The 23,786-nt window shown below is 58.3% G+C and overlaps 6 non-coding genes and 8 pseudogenes across 6 annotated transcripts; all 14 read right to left on the bottom strand.

The window, feature by feature from the left end:
- Positions 1-648: 648 nt before the first annotated feature.
- On the bottom strand, positions 649-767 carry LOC146637627 (5S ribosomal RNA; annotated as a pseudogene).
- A 2,043-nt stretch (positions 768-2,810) lies between these two features.
- On the bottom strand, positions 2,811-2,929 carry LOC146637626 (5S ribosomal RNA; annotated as a pseudogene).
- A 1,140-nt stretch (positions 2,930-4,069) lies between these two features.
- On the bottom strand, positions 4,070-4,188 carry LOC146637625 (5S ribosomal RNA; annotated as a pseudogene).
- A 1,961-nt stretch (positions 4,189-6,149) lies between these two features.
- LOC146637624 (5S ribosomal RNA) lies at positions 6,150-6,268 on the bottom strand. Its single transcript, XR_014905543.1, has one exon. It is a non-coding gene; the product is annotated as a 5S ribosomal RNA (ribosomal RNA).
- An 821-nt stretch (positions 6,269-7,089) lies between these two features.
- Positions 7,090-7,203, bottom strand: LOC146637623 (5S ribosomal RNA; annotated as a pseudogene).
- A 1,022-nt stretch (positions 7,204-8,225) lies between these two features.
- On the bottom strand, positions 8,226-8,344 carry LOC146637622 (5S ribosomal RNA; annotated as a pseudogene).
- A 1,768-nt stretch (positions 8,345-10,112) lies between these two features.
- On the bottom strand, positions 10,113-10,231 carry LOC146637621 (5S ribosomal RNA). Its single transcript, XR_014905996.1, has one exon. It is a non-coding gene; the product is annotated as a 5S ribosomal RNA (ribosomal RNA).
- Positions 10,232-13,374: 3,143 nt separating this feature from the next.
- On the bottom strand, positions 13,375-13,493 carry LOC146637620 (5S ribosomal RNA). Its single transcript, XR_014905542.1, has one exon. It is a non-coding gene; the product is annotated as a 5S ribosomal RNA (ribosomal RNA).
- An 821-nt stretch (positions 13,494-14,314) lies between these two features.
- Positions 14,315-14,428, bottom strand: LOC146637619 (5S ribosomal RNA; annotated as a pseudogene).
- A 1,022-nt stretch (positions 14,429-15,450) lies between these two features.
- Positions 15,451-15,569, bottom strand: LOC146637618 (5S ribosomal RNA; annotated as a pseudogene).
- A 1,768-nt stretch (positions 15,570-17,337) lies between these two features.
- On the bottom strand, positions 17,338-17,456 carry LOC146637617 (5S ribosomal RNA). Its single transcript, XR_014905995.1, has one exon. It is a non-coding gene; the product is annotated as a 5S ribosomal RNA (ribosomal RNA).
- A 2,562-nt stretch (positions 17,457-20,018) lies between these two features.
- On the bottom strand, positions 20,019-20,137 carry LOC146637616 (5S ribosomal RNA). The gene has a single exon (XR_014905626.1). It is a non-coding gene; the product is annotated as a 5S ribosomal RNA (ribosomal RNA).
- Positions 20,138-21,587: 1,450 nt separating this feature from the next.
- Positions 21,588-21,706, bottom strand: LOC146637615 (5S ribosomal RNA; annotated as a pseudogene).
- A 1,961-nt stretch (positions 21,707-23,667) lies between these two features.
- LOC146637614 (5S ribosomal RNA) lies at positions 23,668-23,786 on the bottom strand. The gene has a single exon (XR_014905541.1). It is a non-coding gene; the product is annotated as a 5S ribosomal RNA (ribosomal RNA).

Here is a 23,786-nt window from a genome sequence, read left to right as displayed (position 1 = left end):
AGAGCCACAGGCCCTGGTGTGGTGTAAGTGGCCTCAGCCAGCAGCCACAGGCCCTGGTGTGGTGTAAGTCGCCTCAGCCAGAAGCCACAGGCACTGGTGTGGTGTAAGTGGCCTCAGCCAGCAGCAAAAGTGCCCTGGTGTGGTGTAAGTCGCCTCAGCCAGCAGCCACAGGCCCTGGTGTGGTGTAGGTGGCCTCAGCCAGCAGCAAAAGGGCCCTGGTGTGGTGTAGGTCGCCTCAGCCAGCAGCCACAGGCCCTGGTGTGGTGTAGGTGGCCTCAGCCAGCAGCCACAGGCCCTGGTGTGGTGTAAGTGGCCTCAATAGCAACTAAGGCCCTGGTGTGGTGTAAGTGGCTTCAGCCAGCAGCCACAGGCTCTGGTGTGGTGTAAGTGGCCTCAGCCAGCAGCCACAGGCCCTGGTGTGGTGTAAGTGGCCTCAGCCAGAGCCACAGGCCCTGATGTGGTGTAAGTGGCCCCAGCCGGTCACTCAGGCCCTGGTGTGGTGTAGGTGGCATCAGCTAGCAGCACAAGACATTGGAAAAGAGCCAAAAGCAGTGTCGTTAATGTGCCCTCATTAATGGGCAGCTGCTTTTGGTCTTTTAATACACCCCTTCTCTGGATCAAAAGCGGTTCAATGACATGAAAATGAAAGGCTTACAGCACCAGGTATTCCCAGGCAGTCTCCCATACAAGTACTAACCAAGACCAGCCCTGCTTAGCTTCCGAGATCAGACGAGGTCGGGCGTGCTCAGGGTGGTATGGCCGTAAGCTGCTGGCGCCACCACCATGTCTCAATTTATGGATTCAAGTGATTAGGTGGCAAGTACCTGAAGTTACGAAGACAATCCTATAACCATACCTGCATGTTTGCATAATACCCTAACCCAAAGGCTCAGTTTGGCATTTATCCAACAGCACAGGCCCTGGATTGTTGAAGATGGCCTCAAGAACCAGCACAGGACCTGGTGTGTTTTACATGGCCACAGCAAGCAGCACAGGGCCTGGTTTGGTGAAGATGGCCTCAGCAAGCAGCCACAGGCCCTGGTTTGGTGTAAGTGGCCTCAGCCAGCAGCCACAGGCCCTGGTGTGTTGTAAGTGGCCTCAGCCAGCAGCCACAGGCCCTGGTGTGGTCTAAGTGGCCTCAGCCAGTGCCACAGGCCCTGGTGTGGTGTAAGTGGCCTGAGCAAGAGCCACAGGCCCTGGTGTGGTGTGGTGTAAGTGGCCTCAGCCAGCAGCCACAGGCCCTGGTGTGGTGTAAGTGGCCTGAGCAAGTGCCACAGGCCCTGGTGTGGTGTAAGTGGCCTAAGCCAGAGCCACAGGCCCTGGTGTGGTGTAAGTGGCCTCAATAGCAAATAAGGCCCTGGTGTGGTGTAAGTGGCCTGAGCAAGAGCCACAGGGCCTGGTTTGGTGAAGATGGCCTCAGGAACCAGCACAGGGCCTGGTGTGTTGTACATGGCCACAGCAAGCAGCAGAGGGCCTGGTGTGGTGAAGATGGCCTCGGCCAGAAGCACAGGGCCTGGCGTGATATGAGTGGCCTGAGCAAGAGCCACAGGCCCTGGTGTGGTGTAAGTGGCCTGAGCAAGAGCCACAGGCCCTGGTGTGGTGTAAGTGGCCTGAGCAAGAGCCACAGGCCCTGGTGTGGTGTAAGTGGCCTGAGCAAGAGCCACAGGCCCTATTGTGGTGTAAGTGGTCTCAGCCAGCAGCCACAGGCCCTTGTGTGGTGTAGGTGGCCTCAGCCAGCAGCCACAGGCCCTTGTGTGGTGTAAGTGGCCTCAGCCAGCAGCCACAGGCCCTGGTGTGGTGTAAGTGGCCTCAGCCAGTGCCACAGGCCCTGGTGTGGTGTAAGTGGCCTGAGCAAGAGCCACAGACCCTGGTGTGGTGTAATTGGCCTCAATAGCAACTAAGGCCCTGGTGTGGTGTAGGTGGCCTCAGCCAGCAGCCACAGGCCCTGGTGTGGTGTAAGTGGCCTCAGCCAGAGCCACAGGCCCTGATGTGGTGTAAGTGGCCTCAGCCAGTGCCACAGGCCCTGGTGTGGTGTAAGTGGCCTGAGCAAGAGCCACAGACCCTGGTGTGGTGTAAGTGGCCTGAGCAAGTGCCACAGGCCCTGGTGTGGTGTAAGTGGCCTCAATAGCAAATAAGGCCCTGGTGTGGTGTAAGTGGCCTGAGCAAGAGCCACAGGGCCTGGTTTGGTGAAGATGGCCTCGGCCAGAAGCGCAGGGCCTGGTGTGATGTGAGTGGCCTGAGCAAGAGCCACAGGCCCTGGTGTGGTGTAAGTGGCCTCAGCCAGCAGCCACAGGCCCTGGTGTGGTGTAAGTCGCCTCAGCCAGAAGCCACAGGCACTGGTGTGGTGTAAGTGGCCTCAGCCAGCAGCAAAAGGGCCCTGGTGTGGTGTAAGTCGCCTCAGCCAGCAGCCACAGGCCCTGGTGTGGTGTAGGTGGCCTCAGCCAGCAGCCACAGGCCCTGGTGTGGTGTAAGTGGCCTCAATAGCAACTAAGGCCCTGGTGTGGTGTAAGTGGCTTCAGCCAGCAGCCACAGGCTCTGGTGTGGTGTAACTGGCCTCAGCCAGCAGCCACAGGCCCTGGTGTGGTGTAAGTGGCCTCAGCCAGAGCCACAGGCCCTGATGTGGTGTAAGTGGCCCCAGCCGGTCACTCAGGCCCTGGTGTGGTGTAGGTGGCATCAGCTAGCAGCACAAGACATTGGAAAAGAGCCAAAAGCAATGTCGTTAATGTGCCCTCATTAATGGGCAGATGCTTTTGGTCTTTTAATACACCCCTTCTCTGGATCAAAAGCGGTTCAATGACATGAAAAGGAAAGGCTTACAGGACCAGGCATTCCCAGGTAGTCTCCCATCCAAGTACTAACCAAGCCCAGCCCTGCTTAGCTTCCGAGATCAGACGAGGTCGGGCGTGCTCAGGGTGGTATGGCCGTAAGCTGCTGGCCCCAGCACAATGTCTCAATTTATGGATTCAAGTGATTAGGTGGCAAGTACCTGAAGTTACGAAGACAATCCTATAACCATACCTGCATGTTTGCATAATACCCTAACCCAAAGGCTCAGTTTGGCATTTATCCAACAGCACAGGCCCTGGATTGTTGAAGATGGCCTCAAGAACCAGCACAGGACCTGGTGTGTTTTACATGGCCACAGCAAGCAGCACAGGGCCTGGTTTGGTGAAGATGGCCTCAGCAAGCAGCCACAGGCCCTGGTTTGGTGTAAGTGGCCTCAGCCAGCAGCCACAGGCCCTGGTGTGTTGTAAGTGGCCTCAGCCAGAGCCACAGGCCCTGATGTGGTGTAAGTGGCCTCAATAGCAAATAAGGCCCTGGTGTGGTGTAAGTGGCCTGAGCAAGAGCCACAGGGCCTGGTTTGGTGAAGATGGCCTCGGCCAGAAGCGCAGGGCCTGGTGTGATGTGAGTGGCCTGAGCAAGAGCCACAGGCCCTGGTGTGGTGTAAGTGGCCTCAGCCAGCAGCCACAGGCCCTGGTGTGGTGTAAGTCGCCTCAGCCAGAAGCCACAGGCACTGGTGTGGTGTAAGTGGCCTCAGCCAGCAGCAAAAGTGCCCTGGTGTGGTGTAAGTCGCCTCAGCCAGCAGCCACAGGCCCTGGTGTGGTGTAGGTGGCCTCAGCCAGCAGCAAAAGGGCCCTGGTGTGGTGTAGGTCGCCTCAGCCAGCAGCCACAGGCCCTGGTGTGGTGTAGGTGGCCTCAGCCAGCAGCCACAGGCCCTGGTGTGGTGTAAGTGGCCTCAATAGCAACTAAGGCCCTGGTGTGGTGTAAGTGGCTTCAGCCAGCAGCCACAGGCTCTGGTGTGGTGTAAGTGGCCTCAGCCAGCAGCCACAGGCCCTGGTGTGGTGTAAGTGGCCTCAGCCAGAGCCACAGGCCCTGATGTGGTGTAAGTGGCCCCAGCCGGTCACTCAGGCCCTGGTGTGGTGTAGGTGGCATCAGCTAGCAGCACAAGACATTGGAAAAGAGCCAAAAGCAGTGTCGTTAATGTGCCCTCATTAATGGGCAGCTGCTTTTGGTCTTTTAATACACCCCTTCTCTGGATCAAAAGCGGTTCAATGACATGAAAATGAAAGGCTTACAGCACCAGGTATTCCCAGGCAGTCTCCCATACAAGTACTAACCAAGACCAGCCCTGCTTAGCTTCCGAGATCAGACGAGGTCGGGCGTGCTCAGGGTGGTATGGCCGTAAGCTGCTGGCGCCACCACCATGTCTCAATTTATGGATTCAAGTGATTAGGTGGCAAGTACCTGAAGTTACGAAGACAATCCTATAACCATACCTGCATGTTTGCATAATACCCTAACCCAAAGGCTCAGTTTGGCATTTATCCAACAGCACAGGCCCTGGATTGTTGAAGATGGCCTCAAGAACCAGCACAGGACCTGGTGTGTTTTACATGGCCACAGCAAGCAGCACAGGGCCTGGTTTGGTGAAGATGGCCTCAGCAAGCAGCCACAGGCCCTGGTTTGGTGTAAGTGGCCTCAGCCAGCAGCCACAGGCCCTGGTGTGTTGTAAGTGGCCTCAGCCAGCAGCCACAGGCCCTGGTGTGGTCTAAGTGGCCTCAGCCAGTGCCACAGGCCCTGGTGTGGTGTAAGTGGCCTGAGCAAGAGCCACAGGCCCTGGTGTGGTGTGGTGTAAGTGGCCTCAGCCAGCAGCCACAGGCCCTGGTGTGGTGTAAGTGGCCTGAGCAAGTGCCACAGGCCCTGGTGTGGTGTAAGTGGCCTAAGCCAGAGCCACAGGCCCTGGTGTGGTGTAAGTGGCCTCAATAGCAAATAAGGCCCTGGTGTGGTGTAAGTGGCCTGAGCAAGAGCCACAGGGCCTGGTTTGGTGAAGATGGCCTCAGGAACCAGCACAGGGCCTGGTGTGTTGTACATGGCCACAGCAAGCAGCAGAGGGCCTGGTGTGGTGAAGATGGCCTCGGCCAGAAGCACAGGGCCTGGCGTGATATGAGTGGCCTGAGCAAGAGCCACAGGCCCTGGTGTGGTGTAAGTGGCCTGAGCAAGAGCCACAGGCCCTGGTGTGGTGTAAGTGGCCTGAGCAAGAGCCACAGGCCCTGGTGTGGTGTAAGTGGCCTGAGCAAGAGCCACAGGCCCTATTGTGGTGTAAGTGGTCTCAGCCAGCAGCCACAGGCCCTTGTGTGGTGTAGGTGGCCTCAGCCAGCAGCCACAGGCCCTTGTGTGGTGTAAGTGGCCTCAGCCAGCAGCCACAGGCCCTGGTGTGGTGTAAGTGGCCTCAGCCAGTGCCACAGGCCCTGGTGTGGTGTAAGTGGCCTGAGCAAGAGCCACAGACCCTGGTGTGGTGTAATTGGCCTCAATAGCAACTAAGGCCCTGGTGTGGTGTAGGTGGCCTCAGCCAGCAGCCACAGGCCCTGGTGTGGTGTAAGTGGCCTCAGCCAGAGCCACAGGCCCTGATGTGGTGTAAGTGGCCTCAGCCAGTGCCACAGGCCCTGGTGTGGTGTAAGTGGCCTGAGCAAGAGCCACAGACCCTGGTGTGGTGTAAGTGGCCTGAGCAAGTGCCACAGGCCCTGGTGTGGTGTAAGTGGCCTCAATAGCAAATAAGGCCCTGGTGTGGTGTAAGTGGCCTGAGCAAGAGCCACAGGGCCTGGTTTGGTGAAGATGGCCTCGGCCAGAAGCGCAGGGCCTGGTGTGATGTGAGTGGCCTCAGTCAGCAGCCACAGGCCCTGGTGTGGTGTAGGTGGCCTCAGCCAGCAGCCACAGGCCCTGGTTTGGTGTAAGTGGCCTCAGCCAGCAGCCACAGGCCCTGGTGTGGTGTAAGTGGCCTCAGCCAGCAGCCACAGGCCCTGGTGTGGTGTAAGTGGCCTCAGCCAGTGCCACAGGCCCTGGTGTGGTGTAAGTGGCCTGAGCAAGAGCCACAGACCCTGGTGTGGTGTAATTTGCCTCAATAGCAACTAATGCCCTGGTGTGGTGTAGGTGGCCTCAGCCAGCAGCCACAGGCCCTGGTGTGGTGTAAGTGGCCTCAGCCAGCAGCCACAGGCCCTGGTGTGGTGTAAGTGGCCTCAGCCAGAGCCACAGGCCCTGATGTGGTGTAAGTGGCCCCAGCCGGTCACTCAGGCCCTTGTGTGGTGTAGGTTGCATCAGCTAGCAGCACAAGACATTGGAAAAGAGCCAAAAGCAATGACATGAAAAGGAAAGGCTTACAGCACCAGGTATTCCCAGGCAGTCTCCCATCCAAGTACTAACCAAGCCCAGCCCTGCTTAGCTTCCGAGATCAGACGAGGTCGGGCGTGCTCAGAGTGGTATGGCCGTAAGCTGCTGGCGCCAGCACAATGTCTCAATTTATGGATTCAAGTGATTAGGTGGCAAGTACCTGAAGTTACGAAGACAATCCTATAACCATACCTGCATGTTTGCATAATACCCTAACCCAAAGGCTCAGTTTGGCATTTATCCAACAGCACAGGCCCTGGATTGTTGAAGATGGCCTCAGGAACCAGCACAGGGCCTGGTGTGTTGTACATGGCCACAGCAAGCAGCACAGGGCCTGGTTTGGTGAAGATGGCCTCGGCCAGAAGCACAGGGCCTGGTGTGATATGAGTGGCCTGAGCAAGAGCCACAGGCAATGGTGTGTTGTAAGTGGCCTCAGCCAGCAGCCACAGGCCCTGGTGTGGTGTAGGTGGCCTCAGCCAGCAGCCACAGGCCCTGGTGTGTTGTAAGTGGCCTCAGCCAGCAGCCACAGGCCCTGGTGTGGTGTAAGTGGCCTCAGCCAGTGCCACAGGCCCTGGTGTGGTGTAAGTGGCCTGAGCAAGAGCCACAGACCCTGGTGTGGTGTAATTGGCCTCAATAGCAACTAAGGCCCTGGTGTGGTGTAAGTGGCCTCAGCCAGCAGCCACAGGCCCTGGTGTGGTGTAAGTGGCCTCAGCCAGCAGTCACAGGCCCTGATGTGGTGTAAGTGGCCCCAGCCGGTCACTCAGGCCCTGGTGTGGTGTAGGTGGCATCAGCTAGCAGCACAAGACATTGGAAAACAGCCAAAAGCAATGTCGTTAATGTGCCCTCATTAATGGGGAGCTGCTTTTGGTCTTTTAATACACTCCTTCTCTGGATCAAAAGCGGTTCAATGACATGAAAATCAAAGGCTTACAGCACCAGGTATTCCCAGGCAGTCTCCCATCCAAGTACTAACCAAGCCCAGCCCAGCTTCCGAGATCAGACGAGGTCGGGCGTGCTCAGGGTGGTATGGCCGTAAGCTGCTGGCCCCAGCACAATGTCTCAATTTATGGATTCAAGTGATTAGGTGGCAAGTACCTGAAGTTACGAAGACAATCCTATAACCATACCTGCATGTTTGCATAATACCCTAACCCAAAGGCTCAGTTTGGCATTTATCCAACAGCACAGGCCCTGGATTGTTGAAGATGGCCTCAAGAACCAGCACAGGACCTGGTGTGTTTTACATGGCCACAGCAAGCAGCACAGGGCCTGGTTTGGTGAAGATGGCCTCAGCAAGCAGCCACAGGCCCTGGTTTGGTGTAAGTGGCCTCAGCCAGCAGCCACAGGCCCTGGTGTGTTGTAAGTGGCCTCAGCCAGCAGCCACAGGCCCTGGTGTGGTCTAAGTGGCCTGAGCAAGAGCCACAGGGCCTGGTTTGGTGAAGATGGCCTCGGCCAGAAGCGCAGGGCCTGGTGTGATGTGAGTGGCCTGAGCAAGAGCCACAGGCCCTGGTGTGGTGTAAGTGGCCTCAGCCAGCAGCCACAGGCCCTGGTGTGGTGTAAGTGGCCTCAGCCAGAAGCCACAGGCACTGGTGTGGTGTAAGTGGCCTCAGCCAGCAGCAAAAGGGCCCTGGTGTGGTGTAAGTCGCCTCAGCCAGCAGCCACAGGCCCTGGTGTGGTGTAGGTGGCCTCAGCCAGCAGCCACAGGCCCTGGTGTGGTGTAAGTGGCCTCAATAGCAACTAAGGCCCTGGTGTGGTGTAAGTGGCTTCAGCCAGCAGCCACAGGCTCTGGTGTGGTGTAACTGGCCTCAGCCAGCAGCCACAGGCCCTGGTGTGGTGTAAGTGGCCTCAGCCAGAGCCACAGGCCCTGATGTGGTGTAAGTGGCCCCAGCCGGTCACTCAGGCCCTGGTGTGGTGTAGGTGGCATCAGCTAGCAGCACAAGACATTGGAAAAGAGCCAAAAGCAATGTCGTTAATGTGCCCTCATTAATGGGCAGATGCTTTTGGTCTTTTAATACACCCCTTCTCTGGATCAAAAGCGGTTCAATGACATGAAAAGGAAAGGCTTACAGGACCAGGCATTCCCAGGTAGTCTCCCATCCAAGTACTAACCAAGCCCAGCCCTGCTTAGCTTCCGAGATCAGACGAGGTCGGGCGTGCTCAGGGTGGTATGGCCGTAAGCTGCTGGCCCCAGCACAATGTCTCAATTTATGGATTCAAGTGATTAGGTGGCAAGTACCTGAAGTTACGAAGACAATCCTATAACCATACCTGCATGTTTGCATAATACCCTAACCCAAAGGCTCAGTTTGGCATTTATCCAACAGCACAGGCCCTGGATTGTTGAAGATGGCCTCAAGAACCAGCACAGGACCTGGTGTGTTTTACATGGCCACAGCAAGCAGCACAGGGCCTGGTTTGGTGAAGATGGCCTCAGCAAGCAGCCACAGGCCCTGGTTTGGTGTAAGTGGCCTCAGCCAGCAGCCACAGGCCCTGGTGTGTTGTAAGTGGCCTCAGCCAGCAGCCACAGGCCCTGGTGTGGTCTAAGTGGCCTGAGCAAGAGCCACAGGGCCTGGTTTGGTGAAGATGGCCTCGGCCAGAAGCGCAGGGCCTGGTGTGATGTGAGTGGCCTGAGCAAGAGCCACAGGCCCTGGTGTGGTGTAAGTGGCCTCAGCCAGCAGCCACAGGCCCTGGTGTGGTGTAAGTCGCCTCAGCCAGAAGCCACAGGCACTGGTGTGGTGTAAGTGGCCTCAGCCAGCAGCAAAAGGGCCCTGGTGTGGTGTAAGTCGCCTCAGCCAGCAGCCACAGGCCCTGGTGTGGTGTAGGTGGCCTCAGCCAGCAGCCACAGGCCCTGGTGTGGTGTAAGTGGCCTCAATAGCAACTAAGGCCCTGGTGTGGTGTAAGTGGCTTCAGCCAGCAGCCACAGGCTCTGGTGTGGTGTAACTGGCCTCAGCCAGCAGCCACAGGCCCTGGTGTGGTGTAAGTGGCCTGAGCAAGAGCCACAGGCCCTGGTGTGGTGTAAGTGGCCTCAGCCAGCAGCCACAGGCCCTGGTGTGGTGTAAGTGGCCTGAGCAAGTGCCACAGGCCCTGGTGTGGTGTAAGTGGCCTAAGCCAGAGCCACAGGCCCTGGTGTGGTGTAAGTGGCCTCAATAGCAAATAAGGCCCTGGTGTGGTGTAAGTGGCCTGAGCAAGAGCCACAGGGCCTGGTTTGGTGAAGATGGCCTCGGCCAGAAGCGCAGGGCCTGGTGTGATGTGAGTGGCCTGAGCAAGAGCCACAGGCCCTGGTGTGGTGTAAGTGGCCTCAGCCAGCAGCCACAGGCCCTGGTGTGGTGTAAGTCGCCTGAGCCAGAAGCCACAGGCACTGGTGTGGTGTAAGTGGCCTCAGCCAGCAGCAAAAGGGCCCTGGTGTGGTGTAAGTCGCCTCAGCCAGCAGCCACAGGCCCTGGTGTGGTGTAGGTGGCCTCAGCCAGCAGCCACAGGCACTGGTGTGGTGTAAGTGGCCTCAATAGCAACTAAGGCCCTGGTGTGGTGTAAGTGGCCTCAGCCAGTGCCACAGGCCCTGGTGTGGTGTAAGTGGCCTGAGCAAGAGCCACAGACCCTGGTGTGGTGTAATTGGCCTCAATAGCAACTAATGCCCTGGTGTGGTGTAGGTGGCCTCAGCCAGCAGCCACAGGCCCTGGTGTGGTGTAAGTGGCCTCAGCCAGTGCCACAGGCCCTGGTGTGGTGTAAGTGGCCTGAGCAAGAGCCACAGGCCCTGGTGTGGTGTAAGTGGCCCCAGCCGGTCACTCAGGCCCTTGTGTGGTGTAGGTTGCATCAGCTAGCAGCACAAGACATTGGAAAAGAGCCAAAAGCAATGTCGTTAATGTGCCCTCATTAATGGGCAGATGCTTTTGGTCTTTTAATACACCCCTTCTCTGGATCAAAAGCGGTTCAATGACATGAAAATGAAAGGCTTACAGCACCAGGTATTCCCAGGCAGTCTCCCATCCAAGTACTAACCAAGCCCAGCCCTGCTTAGCTTCCGAGATCAGACGAGGTCGGGCGTGCTCAGGGTGGTATGGCCGTAAGCTGCTGGCCCCAGCACAATGTCTCAATTTATGGATTCAAGTGATTAGGTGGCAAGTACCTGAAGTTACGAAGACAATCCTATAACCATACCTGCATGTTTGCATAATACCCTAACCCAAAGGCTCAGTTTGGCATTTATCCAACAGCACAGGCCCTGGATTGTTGAAGATGGCCTCTGGAACCAGCACAGGGCGTGGTGTGTTGTACATGGCCACAGCAAGCAGCACAGGGCCTGGTTTGGTGAAGATGGCCTCGGCCAGAAGCACAGGGCCTGGCGTGATATGAGTGGCCTGAGCAAGAGCCACAGGCCCTGGTGTGGTGTAAGTGGCCTGAGCAAGAGCCACAGGCCCTGGTGTGGTGTAAGTGGCCTGAGCAAGAGCCACAGGCCCTGGTGTGGTGTAAGTGGTCTCAGCCAGCAGCCACAGGCCCTGGTGTGGTGTAAGTGGCCTCAGCCAGTGCCACAGGCCCTGGTGTGGTGTAAGTGGCCTGAGCAAGAGCCACAGGCCCTGGTGTGGTGTAATTGGTCTCAGCCAGAGCCACAGGCCCTGGTGTGGTGTAAGTGGCCTCAGCCAGCAGCCACAGGCTCTGGTGTGGTGTAAGTGGCCTCAGCCAGCAGCCACAGGCCCTGGTGTGGTTTAAGTGGCCACAGCCAGCAGCCACAGGCCCTGGTGTGGTCTAAGTGGCCTCAGCCAGTGCCACAGGCCCTGGTGTGGTGTAAGTGGCCTCAGCCAGAGCCACAGGCCCTGATGTGGTGTAAGTGGCCCCAGCCGGTCACTCACGCCCTGGTGTGGTGTAGGTGGCATCAGCTAGCAGCACAGGGCCTGGTTTGGTGAAGAGAGCCTCGGCCAGAAGCGCAGGGCCTGGTGTGATGTGAGTGGCCTGAGCAAGAGCCACAGGCACTGGTGTGGTGTAAGTCGCCTCAGCCAGAAGCCACAGGCACTGGTGTGGTGTAAGTGGCCTCAGCCAGCAGCAAAAGGGCCCTGGTGTGGTGTAAGTCGCCTCAGCCAGCAGCCACAGGCCCTGGTGGGGTGTAGGTGGCCTCAGCCAGCAGCCACAGGCCCTGGTGTGGTGTAAGTGGCCACAGCCAGCAGCCACAGGCCCTTGTGTGGTGTAAGTGGCCTCAGCCAGCAGCCACAGGCCTTGGTGTGGTGTAAGTGGCCTCAGCCAGTGCCACAGGCCCTGGTGTGGTGTAAGTGGCCTGAGCAAGAGCCACAGGCCCTGGTGTGGTGTAAGTGGCCTGAGCAAGAGCCACAGGCCCTGGTGTGGTGTAAGTGGCCTGAGCAAGAGCCACAGGCCCTGGTGTGGTGTAAGTGGTCTCAGCCAGCAGCCACAGGCCCTGGTGTGGTGTAGGTGGCCTCAGCCAGCAGCCACAGGCCCTTGTGTGGTGTAAGTGGCCTCAGCCAGCAGCCACAGGCCCTGGTGTGGTGTAAGTGGCCTCAGCCAGTGCCACAAGCCCTGGTGTGGTGTAAGTGGCCTGAGCAAGAGCCACAGACCCTGGTGTGGTGTAATTGGCCTCAATAGCAACTAAGGCCCTGGTGTGGTGTAAGTCGCCTCAGTCAGCAGCCACAGGCCCTGGTGTGGTGTAGGTGGCCTCAGCCAGCAGCCACAGGCCCTGGTGTGGTGTAAGTGGCCTCAGCCAGCAGCCACAGGCCCTGGTGTGTTGTAAGTGGCCTCAGCCAGCAGCCACAGGCCCTGGTGTGGTGTAGGTGGCCTCAGCCAGCAGCCACAGGCCCTGGTTTGGTGTAAGTGGCCTCAGCCAGCAGCCACAGGCCCTGGTGTGGTGTAAGTGGCCTCAGCCAGCAGCCACAGGCCCTGGTGTGGTGTAAGTGGCCTCAGCCAGTGCCACAGGCCCTGGTGTGGTGTAAGTGGCCTGAGCAAGAGCCACAGACCCTGGTGTGGTGTAATTTGCCTCAATAGCAACTAATGCCCTGGTGTGGTGTAGGTGGCCTCAGCCAGCAGCCACAGGCCCTGGTGTGGTGTAAGTGGCCTCAGCCAGCAGCCACAGGCCCTGGTGTGGTGTAAGTGGCCTCAGCCAGAGCCACAGGCCCTGGTGTGGTGTAAGTGGCCTGAGCAAGAGCCACAGGCCCTGGTGTGGTGTAAGTGGCCTGAGCAAGAGCCACAGGCCCTTGTGTGGTGTAAGTGGCCTCAGCCAGCAGCCACAGGCCCTTGTGTGGTGTAAGTGGCCTCAGCCAGCAGCCACAGGCCCTGGTGTGGTGTAAGTGGCCTCAGCCAGTGCCACAGGCCCTGGTGTGGTGTAAGTGGCCTGAGCAAGAGCCACAGACCCTGGTGTGGTGTAATTGGCCTCAATAGCAACTAAGGCCCTGGTGTGGTGTAGGTGGCCTCAGCCAGCAGCCACAGGCCCTGGTGTGGTGTAAGTGGCCTCAGCCAGAGCCACAGGCCCTGATGTGGTGTAAGTGGCCTCAGCCAGTGCCACAGGCCCTGGTGTGGTGTAAGTGGCCTGAGCAAGAGCCACAGACCCTGGTGTGGTGTAAGTGGCCTGAGCAAGTGCCACAGGCCCTGGTGTGGTGTAAGTGGCCTCAATAGCAAATAAGGCCCTGGTGTGGTGTAAGTGGCCTGAGCAAGAGCCACAGGGCCTGGTTTGGTGAAGATGGCCTCGGCCAGAAGCGCAGGGCCTGGTGTGATGTGAGTGGCCTCAGTCAGCAGCCACAGGCCCTGGTGTGGTGTAGGTGGCCTCAGCCAGCAGCCACAGGCCCTGGTTTGGTGTAAGTGGCCTCAGCCAGCAGCCACAGGCCCTGGTGTGGTGTAAGTGGCCTCAGCCAGCAGCCACAGGCCCTGGTGTGGTGTAAGTGGCCTCAGCCAGTGCCACAGGCCCTGGTGTGGTGTAAGTGGCCTGAGCAAGAGCCACAGACCCTGGTGTGGTGTAATTTGCCTCAATAGCAACTAATGCCCTGGTGTGGTGTAGGTGGCCTCAGCCAGCAGCCACAGGCCCTGGTGTGGTGTAAGTGGCCTCAGCCAGCAGCCACAGGCCCTGGTGTGGTGTAAGTGGCCTCAGCCAGAGCCACAGGCCCTGATGTGGTGTAAGTGGCCCCAGCCGGTCACTCAGGCCCTTGTGTGGTGTAGGTTGCATCAGCTAGCAGCACAAGACATTGGAAAAGAGCCAAAAGCAATGACATGAAAAGGAAAGGCTTACAGCACCAGGTATTCCCAGGCAGTCTCCCATCCAAGTACTAACCAAGCCCAGCCCTGCTTAGCTTCCGAGATCAGACGAGGTCGGGCGTGCTCAGAGTGGTATGGCCGTAAGCTGCTGGCGCCAGCACAATGTCTCAATTTATGGATTCAAGTGATTAGGTGGCAAGTACCTGAAGTTACGAAGACAATCCTATAACCATACCTGCATGTTTGCATAATACCCTAACCCAAAGGCTCAGTTTGGCATTTATCCAACAGCACAGGCCCTGGATTGTTGAAGATGGCCTCAGGAACCAGCACAGGGCCTGGTGTGTTGTACATGGCCACAGCAAGCAGCACAGGGCCTGGTTTGGTGAAGATGGCCTCGGCCAGAAGCACAGGGCCTGGTGTGATATGAGTGGCCTGAGCAAGAGCCACAGGCCCTGGTGTGTTGTAAGTGGCCTCAGCCAGCAGCCACAGGCCCTGGTGTGGTGTAGGTGGCCTCAGCCAGCAGCCACAGGCCCTGGTGTGTTGTAAGTGGCCTCAGCCAGCAGCCACAGGCCCTGGTGTGGTGTAAGTGGCCTCAGCCAGTGCCACAGGCCCTGGTGTGGTGTAAGTGGCCTGAGCAAGAGCCACAGACCCTGGTGTGGTGTAATTGGCCTCAATAGCAACTAAGGCCCTGGTGTGGTGTAAGTGGCCTCAGCCAGCAGCCACAGGCCCTGGTGTGGTGTAAGTGGCCTCAGCCAGCAGTCACAGGCCCTGATGTGGTGTAAGTGGCCCCAGCCGGTCACTCAGGCCCTGGTGTGGTGTAGGTGGCATCAGCTAGCAGCACAAGACATTGGAAAACAGCCAAAAGCAATGTCGTTAATGTGCCCTCATTAATGGGGAGCTGCTTTTGGTCTTTTAATACACTCCTTCTCTGGATCAAAAGCGGTTCAATGACATGAAAATCAAAGGCTTACAGCACCAGGTATTCCCAGGCAGTCTCCCATCCAAGTACTAACCAAGCCCAGCCCAGCTTCCGAGATCAGACGAGGTCGGGCGTGCTCAGGGTGGTATGGCCGTAAGCTGCTGGCCCCAGCACAATGTCTCAATTTATGGATTCAAGTGATTAGGTGGCAAGTACCTGAAGTTACGAAGACAATCCTATAACCATACCTGCATGTTTGCATAATACCCTAACCCAAAGGCTCAGTTTGGCATTTATCCAACAGCACAGGCCCTGGATTGTTGAAGATGGCCTCAAGAACCAGCACAGGACCTGGTGTGTTTTACATGGCCACAGCAAGCAGCACAGGGCCTGGTTTGGTGAAGATGGCCTCAGCAAGCAGCCACAGGCCCTGGTTTGGTGTAAGTGGCCTCAGCCAGCAGCCACAGGCCCTGGTGTGTTGTAAGTGGCCTCAGCCAGCAGCCACAGGCCCTGGTGTGGTCTAAGTGGCCTGAGCAAGAGCCACAGGGCCTGGTTTGGTGAAGATGGCCTCGGCCAGAAGCGCAGGGCCTGGTGTGATGTGAGTGGCCTGAGCAAGAGCCACAGGCCCTGGTGTGGTGTAAGTGGCCTCAGCCAGCAGCCACAGGCCCTGGTGTGGTGTAAGTCGCCTCAGCCAGAAGCCACAGGCACTGGTGTGGTGTAAGTGGCCTCAGCCAGCAGCAAAAGGGCCCTGGTGTGGTGTAAGTCGCCTCAGCCAGCAGCCACAGGCCCTGGTGTGGTGTAGGTGGCCTCAGCCAGCAGCCACAGGCCCTGGTGTGGTGTAAGTGGCCTCAATAGCAACTAAGGCCCTGGTGTGGTGTAAGTGGCTTCAGCCAGCAGCCACAGGCTCTGGTGTGGTGTAACTGGCCTCAGCCAGCAGCCACAGGCCCTGGTGTGGTGTAAGTGGCCTCAGCCAGAGCCACAGGCCCTGATGTGGTGTAAGTGGCCCCAGCCGGTCACTCAGGCCCTGGTGTGGTGTAGGTGGCATCAGCTAGCAGCACAAGACATTGGAAAAGAGCCAAAAGCAATGTCGTTAATGTGCCCTCATTAATGGGCAGATGCTTTTGGTCTTTTAATACACCCCTTCTCTGGATCAAAAGCGGTTCAATGACATGAAAAGGAAAGGCTTACAGGACCAGGCATTCCCAGGTAGTCTCCCATCCAAGTACTAACCAAGCCCAGCCCTGCTTAGCTTCCGAGATCAGACGAGGTCGGGCGTGCTCAGGGTGGTATGGCCGTAAGCTGCTGGCCCGAGCACAATGTCTCAATTTATGGATTCAAGTGATTAGGTGGCAAGTACCTGAAGTTACGAAGACAATCCTATAACCATACCTGCATGTTTGCATAATACCCTAACCCAAAGGCTCAGTTTGGCATTTATCCAACAGCACAGGCCCTGGATTGTTGAAGATGGCCTCAAGAACCAGCACAGGACCTGGTGTGTTTTACATGGCCACAGCAAGCAGCACAGGGCCTGGTTTGGTGAAGATGGCCTCAGCAAGCAGCCACAGGCCCTGGTTTGGTGTAAGTGGCCTCAGCCAGCAGCCACAGGCCCTGGTGTGTTGTAAGTGGCCTCAGCCAGCAGCCACAGGCCCTGGTGTGGTCTAAGTGGCCTGAGCAAGAGCCACAGGGCCTGGTTTGGTGAAGATGGCCTCGGCCAGAAGCGCAGGGCCTGGTGTGATGTGAGTGGCCTGAGCAAGAGCCACAGGCCCTGGTGTGGTGTAAGTGGCCTCAGCCAGCAGCCACAGGCCCTGGTGTGGTGTAAGTCGCCTCAGCCAGAAGCCACAGGCACTGGTGTGGTGTAAGTGGCCTCAGCCAGCAGCAAAAGGGCCCTGGTGTGGTGTAAGTCGCCTCAGCCAGCAGCCACAGGCCCTGGTGTGGTGTAGGTGGCCTCAGCCAGCAGCCACAGGCCCTGGTGTGGTGTAAGTGGCCTCAATAGCAACTAAGGCCCTGGTGTGGTGTAAGTGGCTTCAGCCAGCAGCCACAGGCTCTGGTGTGGTGTAACTGGCCTCAGCCAGCAGCCACAGGCCCTGGTGTGGTGTAAGTGGCCTGAGCAAGAGCCACAGGCCCTGGTGTGGTGTAAGTGGCCTCAGCCAGCAGCCACAGGCCCTGGTGTGGTGTAAGTGGCCTGAGCAAGTGCCACAGGCCCTGGTGTGGTGTAAGTGGCCTAAGCCAGAGCCACAGGCCCTGGTGTGGTGTAAGTGGCCTCAATAGCAAATAAGGCCCTGGTGTGGTGTAAGTGGCCTGAGCAAGAGCCACAGGGCCTGGTTTGGTGAAGATGGCCTCGGCCAGAAGCGCAGGGCCTGGTGTGATGTGAGTGGCCTGAGCAAGAGCCACAGGCCCTGGTGTGGTGTAAGTGGCCTCAGCCAGCAGCCACAGGCCCTGGTGTGGTGTAAGTCGCCTGAGCCAGAAGCCACAGGCACTGGTGTGGTGTAAGTGGCCTCAGCCAGCAGCAAAAGGGCCCTGGTGTGGTGTAAGTCGCCTCAGCCAGCAGCCACAGGCCCTGGTGTGGTGTAGGTGGCCTCAGCCAGCAGCCACAGGCACTGGTGTGGTGTAAGTGGCCTCAATAGCAACTAAGGCCCTGGTGTGGTGTAAGTGGCCTCAGCCAGTGCCACAGGCCCTGGTGTGGTGTAAGTGGCCTGAGCAAGAGCCACAGACCCTGGTGTGGTGTAATTGGCCTCAATAGCAACTAATGCCCTGGTGTGGTGTAGGTGGCCTCAGCCAGCAGCCACAGGCCCTGGTGTGGTGTAAGTGGCCTCAGCCAGTGCCACAGGCCCTGGTGTGGTGTAAGTGGCCTGAGCAAGAGCCACAGGCCCTGGTGTGGTGTAAGTGGCCCCAGCCGGTCACTCAGGCCCTTGTGTGGTGTAGGTTGCATCAGCTAGCAGCACAAGACATTGGAAAAGAGCCAAAAGCAATGTCGTTAATGTGCCCTCATTAATGGGCAGATGCTTTTGGTCTTTTAATACACCCCTTCTCTGGATCAAAAGCGGTTCAATGACATGAAAATGAAAGGCTTACAGCACCAGGTATTCCCAGGCAGTCTCCCATCCAAGTACTAACCAAGCCCAGCCCTGCTTAGCTTCCGAGATCAGACGAGGTCGGGCGTGCTCAGGGTGGTATGGCCGTAAGCTGCTGGCCCCAGCACAATGTCTCAATTTATGGATTCAAGTGATTAGGTGGCAAGTACCTGAAGTTACGAAGACAATCCTATAACCATACCTGCATGTTTGCATAATACCCTAACCCAAAGGCTCAGTTTGGCATTTATCCAACAGCACAGGCCCTGGATTGTTGAAGATGGCCTCTGGAACCAGCACAGGGCGTGGTGTGTTGTACATGGCCACAGCAAGCAGCACAGGGCCTGGTTTGGTGAAGATGGCCTCGGCCAGAAGCACAGGGCCTGGCGTGATATGAGTGGCCTGAGCAAGAGCCACAGGCCCTGGTGTGGTGTAAGTGGCCTGAGCAAGAGCCACAGGCCCTGGTGTGGTGTAAGTGGCCTGAGCAAGAGCCACAGGCCCTGGTGTGGTGTAAGTGGTCTCAGCCAGCAGCCACAGGCCCTGGTGTGGTGTAAGTGGCCTCAGCCAGTGCCACAGGCCCTGGTGTGGTGTAAGTGGCCTGAGCAAGAGCCACAGGCCCTGGTGTGGTGTAATTGGTCTCAGCCAGAGCCACAGGCCCTGGTGTGGTGTAAGTGGCCTCAGCCAGCAGCCACAGGCTCTGGTGTGGTGTAAGTGGCCTCAGCCAGCAGCCACAGGCCCTGGTGTGGTTTAAGTGGCCACAGCCAGCAGCCACAGGCCCTGGTGTGGTCTAAGTGGCCTCAGCCAGTGCCACAGGCCCTGGTGTGGTGTAAGTGGCCTCAGCCAGAGCCACAGGCCCTGATGTGGTGTAAGTGGCCCCAGCCGGTCACTCACGCCCTGGTGTGGTGTAGGTGGCATCAGCTAGCAGCACAGGGCCTGGTTTGGTGAAGAGAGCCTCGGCCAGAAGCGCAGGGCCTGGTGTGATGTGAGTGGCCTGAGCAAGAGCCACAGGCACTGGTGTGGTGTAAGTCGCCTCAGCCAGAAGCCACAGGCACTGGTGTGGTGTAAGTGGCCTCAGCCAGCAGCAAAAGGGCCCTGGTGTGGTGTAAGTCGCCTCAGCCAGCAGCCACAGGCCCTGGTGGGGTGTAGGTGGCCTCAGCCAGCAGCCACAGGCCCTGGTGTGGTGTAAGTGGCCACAGCCAGCAGCCACAGGCCCTTGTGTGGTGTAAGTGGCCTCAGCCAGCAGCCACAGGCCTTGGTGTGGTGTAAGTGGCCTCAGCCAGTGCCACAGGCCCTGGTGTGGTGTAATTGGCCTGAGCAAGAGCCACAGGCCCTGGTGTGGTGTAAGTGGCCTGAGCAAGAGCCACAGGCCCTGGTGTGGTGTAAGTGGCCTGAGCAAGAGCCACAGGCCCTGGTGTGGTGTAAGTGGTCTCAGCCAGCAGCCACAGGCCCTGGTGTGGTGTAGGTGGCCTCAGCCAGCAGCCACAGGCCCTTGTGTGGTGTAAGTGGCCTCAGCCAGCAGCCACAGGCCCTGGTGTGGTGTAAGTGGCCTCAGCCAGTGCCACAAGCCCTGGTGTGGTGTAAGTGGCCTGAGCAAGAGCCACAGACCCTGGTGTGGTGTAATTGGCCTCAATAGCAACTAAGGCCCTGGTGTGGTGTAAGTCGCCTCAGTCAGCAGCCACAGGCCCTGGTGTGGTGTAGGTGGCCTCAGCCAGCAGCCACAGGCCCTGGTGTGGTGTAAGTGGCCTCAGCCAGCAGCCACAGGCCCTGGTGTGTTGTAAGTGGCCTCAGCCAGCAGCCACAGGCCCTGGTGTGGTGTAGGTGGCCTCAGCCAGCAGCCACAGGCCCTTGTGTGGTGTAAGTGGCCTCAGCCAGCAGCCACAGGCCCTGGTGTGGTGTAAGTGGCCTCAGCCAGTGCCACAGGCCCTGGTGTGGTGTAAGTGGCCTGAGCAAGAGCCACAGACCCTGGTGTGGTGTAATTGGCCTCAATAGCAACTAAGGCCCTGGTGTGGTGTAAGTGGCCTCAGCCAGCAGCCACAGGCCCTGGTGTGGTGTAAGTGGCCTCAGCCAGCAGTCACAGGCCCTGATGTGGTGTAAGTGGCCCCAGCCAGCAGCCACAGGCCCTGGTGTGGTGTAGGTGGCCTCAGCCAGCAGCAAAAGTGCCCTGGTGTGGTGTAAGTCGCCTCAGCCAGCAGCCACAGGCCCTGGTGTGGTGTAGGTGGCCTCAGCCAGCAGCAAAAGGGCCCTGGTGTGGTGTAGGTCGCCTCAGCCAGCAGCCACAGGCCCTGGTGTGGTGTAGGTGGCCTCAGCCAGCAGCCACAGGCCCTGGTGTGGTGTAAGTGGCCTCAATAGCAACTAAGGCCCTGGTGTGGTGTAAGTGGCTTCAGCCAGCAGCCACAGGCCCTGGTGTGGTGTAAGTGGCCTCAGCCAGCAGCCACAGGTCCTGGTGTGGTGTAAGTGGCCTCAGCCAGAGCCACAGGCCCTGATGTGGTGTAAGTGGCCCCAGCCGGTCACTCAGGCCCTGGTGTGGTGTAGGTGGCATCAGCTAGCAGCACAAGACATTGGAAAAGAGCCAAAAGCAGTGTCGTTAATGTGCCCTCATTAATGGGCAGCTGCTTTTGGTCTTTTAATACACCCCTTCTCTGGATCAAAAGCGGTTCAATGACATGAAAATGAAAGGCTTACAGCACCAGGTATTCCCAGGCAGTCTGCCATCCAAGTACTAACCAAGCCCAGCCCTGCTTAGCTTCCGAGATCAGACGAGGTCGGGCGTGCTCAGGGTGGTATGGCCGTAAGCTGCGGGCCCCAGCACAATGTCTCAATTTATGGATTCAAGTGATTAGGTGGCAAGTACCTGAAGTTACGAAGACAATCCTATAACCATACCTGCATGTTTGCATAATACCCTAACCCAAAGGCTCAGTTTGGCATTTATCCAACAGCACAGGCCCTGGATTGTTGAAGATGGCCTCTGGAACCAGCACAGGGCCTGGTGTGTTGTACATGGCCACAGCAAGCAGCACAGGGCCTGGTTTGGTGAAGATGGCCTCGGCCAGAAGCACAGGGCCTGGCGTGATATGAGTGGCCTGAGCAAGAGCCACAGGCCCTGGTGTGGTGTAAGTGGCCTGAGCAAGAGCCACAGGCCCTGGTGTGGTGTAAGTGGCCTGAGCAAGAGCCACAGGCCCTGGTGTGGTGTAAGTGGCCTGAGCAAGAGCCACAGGCCCTGGTGTGGTGTAAGTGGTCTCAGCCAGCAGCCACAGGCCCTGGTGTGGTGTAGGTGGCCTCAGCCAGCAGCCACAGGCCCTTGTGTGGTGTAAGTGGCCTCAGCCAGCAGCCACAGGCCCTGGTGTGGTGTAAGTGGCCTCAGCCAGTGCCACAGGCCCTGGTGTGGTGTAAGTGGCCTGAGCAAGAGCCACAGACCCTGGTGTGGTGTAATTGGCCTCAATAGCAACTAAGGCCCTGGTGTGGTGTAGGTGGCCTCAGCCAGCAGCCACAGGCCCTGGTGTGGTGTAAGTGGCCTCAGCCAGAGCCACAGGCCCTGATGTGGTGTAAGTGGCCTCAATAGCAAATAAGGCCCTGGTGTGGTGTAAGTGGCCTGAGCAAGAGCCACAGGGCCTGGTTTGGTGAAGATGGCCTCGGCCAGAAGCGCAGGGCCTGGTGTGATGTGAGTGGCCTGAGCAAGAGCCACAGGCCCTGGTGTGGTGTAAGTGGCCTCAGCCAGCAGCCACAGGCCCTGGTGTGGTGTAAGTCGCCTCAGCCAGAAGCCACAGGCACTGGTGTGGTGTAAGTGGCCTCAGCCAGCAGCAAAAGTGCCCTGGTGTGGTGTAAGTCGCCTCAGCCAGCAGCCACAGGCCCTGGTGTGGTGTAGGTGGCCTCAGCCAGCAGCCACAGGCCCTGGTGTGGTGTAAGTGGCCTCAATAGCAACTAAGGCCCTGGTGTGGTGTAAGTGGCTTCAGCCAGCAGCCACAGGCTCTGGTGTGGTGTAAGTGGCCTCAGCCAGCAGCCACAGGCCCTGGTGTGGTGTAAGTGGCCTCAGCCAGAGCCACAGGCCCTGATGTGGTGTAAGTGGCCCCAGCCGGTCACTCAGGCCCTGGTGTGGTGTAGGTGGCATCAGCTAGCAGCACAAGACATTGGAAAAGAGCCAAAAGCAGTGTCGTTAATGTGCCCTCATTAATGGGCAGCTGCTTTTGGTCTTTTAATACACCCCTTCTCTGGATCAAAAGCGGTTCAATGACATGAAAATGAAAGGCTTACAGCACCAGGTATTCCCAGGCAGTCTCCCATACAAGTACTAACCAAGACCAGCCCTGCTTAGCTTCCGAGATCAGACGAGGTCGGGCGTGCTCAGGGTGGTATGGCCGTAAGCTGCTGGCGCCACCACCATGTCTCAATTTATGGATTCAAGTGATTAGGTGGCAAGTACCTGAAGTTACGAAGACAATCCTATAACCATACCTGCATGTTTGCATAATACCCTAACCCAAAGGCTCAGTTTGGCATTTATCCAACAGCACAGGCCCTGGATTGTTGAAGATGGCCTCAAGAACCAGCAGAGGACCTGGTGTGTTTTACATGGCCACAGCAAGCAGCACAGGGCCTGGTTTGGTGAAGATGGCCTCAGCAAGCAGCCACAGGCCCTGGTTTGGTGTAAGTGGCCTCAGCCAGCAGCCACAGGCCCTGGTGTGTTGTAAGTGGCCTCAGCCAGCAGCCACAGGCCCTGGTGTGGTCTAAGTGGCCTCAGCCAGTGCCACAGGCCCTGGTGTGGTGTAAGTGGCCTGAGCAAGAGCCACAGGCCCTGGTGTGGTGTGGTGTAAGTGGCCTCAGCCAGCAGCCACAGGCCCTGGTGTGGTGTAAGTGGCCTGAGCAAGTGCCACAGGCCCTGGTGTGGTGTAAGTGGCCTAAGCCAGAGCCACAGGCCCTGGTGTGGTGTAAGTGGCCTCAATAGCAAATAAGGCCCTGGTGTGGTGTAAGTGGCCTGAGCAAGAGCCACAGGGCCTGGTTTGGTGAAGATGGCCTCAGGAACCAGCACAGGGCCTGGTGTGTTGTACATGGCCACAGCAAGCAGCAGAGGGCCTGGTGTGGTGAAGATGGCCTCGGCCAGAAGCACAGGGCCTGGCGTGATATGAGTGGCCTGAGCAAGAGCCACAGGCCCTGGTGTGGTGTAAGTGGCCTGAGCAAGAGCCACAGGCCCTGGTGTGGTGTAAGTGGCCTGAGCAAGAGCCACAGGCCCTGGTGTGGTGTAAGTGGCCTGAGCAAGAGCCACAGGCCCTATTGTGGTGTAAGTGGTCTCAGCCAGCAGCCACAGGCCCTTGTGTGGTGTAGGTGGCCTCAGCCAGCAGCCACAGGCCCTTGTGTGGTGTAAGTGGCCTCAGCCAGCAGCCACAGGCCCTGGTGTGGTGTAAGTGGCCTCAGCCAGTGCCACAGGCCCTGGTGTGGTGTAAGTGGCCTGAGCAAGAGCCACAGACCCTGGTGTGGTGTAATTGGCCTCAATAGCAACTAAGGCCCTGGTGTGGTGTAGGTGGCCTCAGCCAGCAGCCACAGGCCCTGGTGTGGTGTAAGTGGCCTCAGCCAGAGCCACAGGCCCTGATGTGGTGTAAGTGGCCTCAGCCAGTGCCACAGGCCCTGGTGTGGTGTAAGTGGCCTGAGCAAGAGCCACAGACCCTGGTGTGGTGTAAGTGGCCTGAGCAAGTGCCACAGGCCCTGGTGTGGTGTAAGTGGCCTCAATAGCAAATAAGGCCCTGGTGTGGTGTAAGTGGCCTGAGCAAGAGCCACAGGGCCTGGTTTGGTGAAGATGGCCTCGGCCAGAAGCGCAGGGCCTGGTGTGATGTGAGTGGCCTCAGTCAGCAGCCACAGGCCCTGGTGTGGTGTAGGTGGCCTCAGCCAGCAGCCACAGGCCCTGGTTTGGTGTAAGTGGCCTCAGCCAGCAGCCACAGGCCCTGGTGTGGTGTAAGTGGCCTCAGCCAGCAGCCACAGGCCCTGGTGTGGTGTAAGTGGCCTCAGCCAGTGCCACAGGCCCTGGTGTGGTGTAAGTGGCCTGAGCAAGAGCCACAGACCCTGGTGTGGTGTAATTTGCCTCAATAGCAACTAATGCCCTGGTGTGGTGTAGGTGGCCTCAGCCAGCAGCCACAGGCCCTGGTGTGGTGTAAGTGGCCTCAGCCAGCAGCCACAGGCCCTGGTGTGGTGTAAGTGGCCTCAGCCAGAGCCACAGGCCCTGATGTGGTGTAAGTGGCCCCAGCCGGTCACTCAGGCCCTTGTGTGGTGTAGGTTGCATCAGCTAGCAGCACAAGACATTGGAAAAGAGCCAAAAGCAATGACATGAAAAGGAAAGGCTTACAGCACCAGGTATTCCCAGGCAGTCTCCCATCCAAGTACTAACCAAGCCCAGCCCTGCTTAGCTTCCGAGATCAGACGAGGTCGGGCGTGCTCAGAGTGGTATGGCCGTAAGC

This window comes from Diplotaxodon limnothrissa, linkage group LG3 (genome assembly GCF_057381915.1).
Source record: "Diplotaxodon limnothrissa isolate DT_005_m linkage group LG3, D_limnothrissa_male_GT1.1, whole genome shotgun sequence".
NCBI classification, from domain to species: domain Eukaryota; kingdom Metazoa; phylum Chordata; class Actinopteri; order Cichliformes; family Cichlidae; genus Diplotaxodon; species Diplotaxodon limnothrissa.
This window is presented reverse-complemented; position numbering and strand designations above follow the sequence as displayed.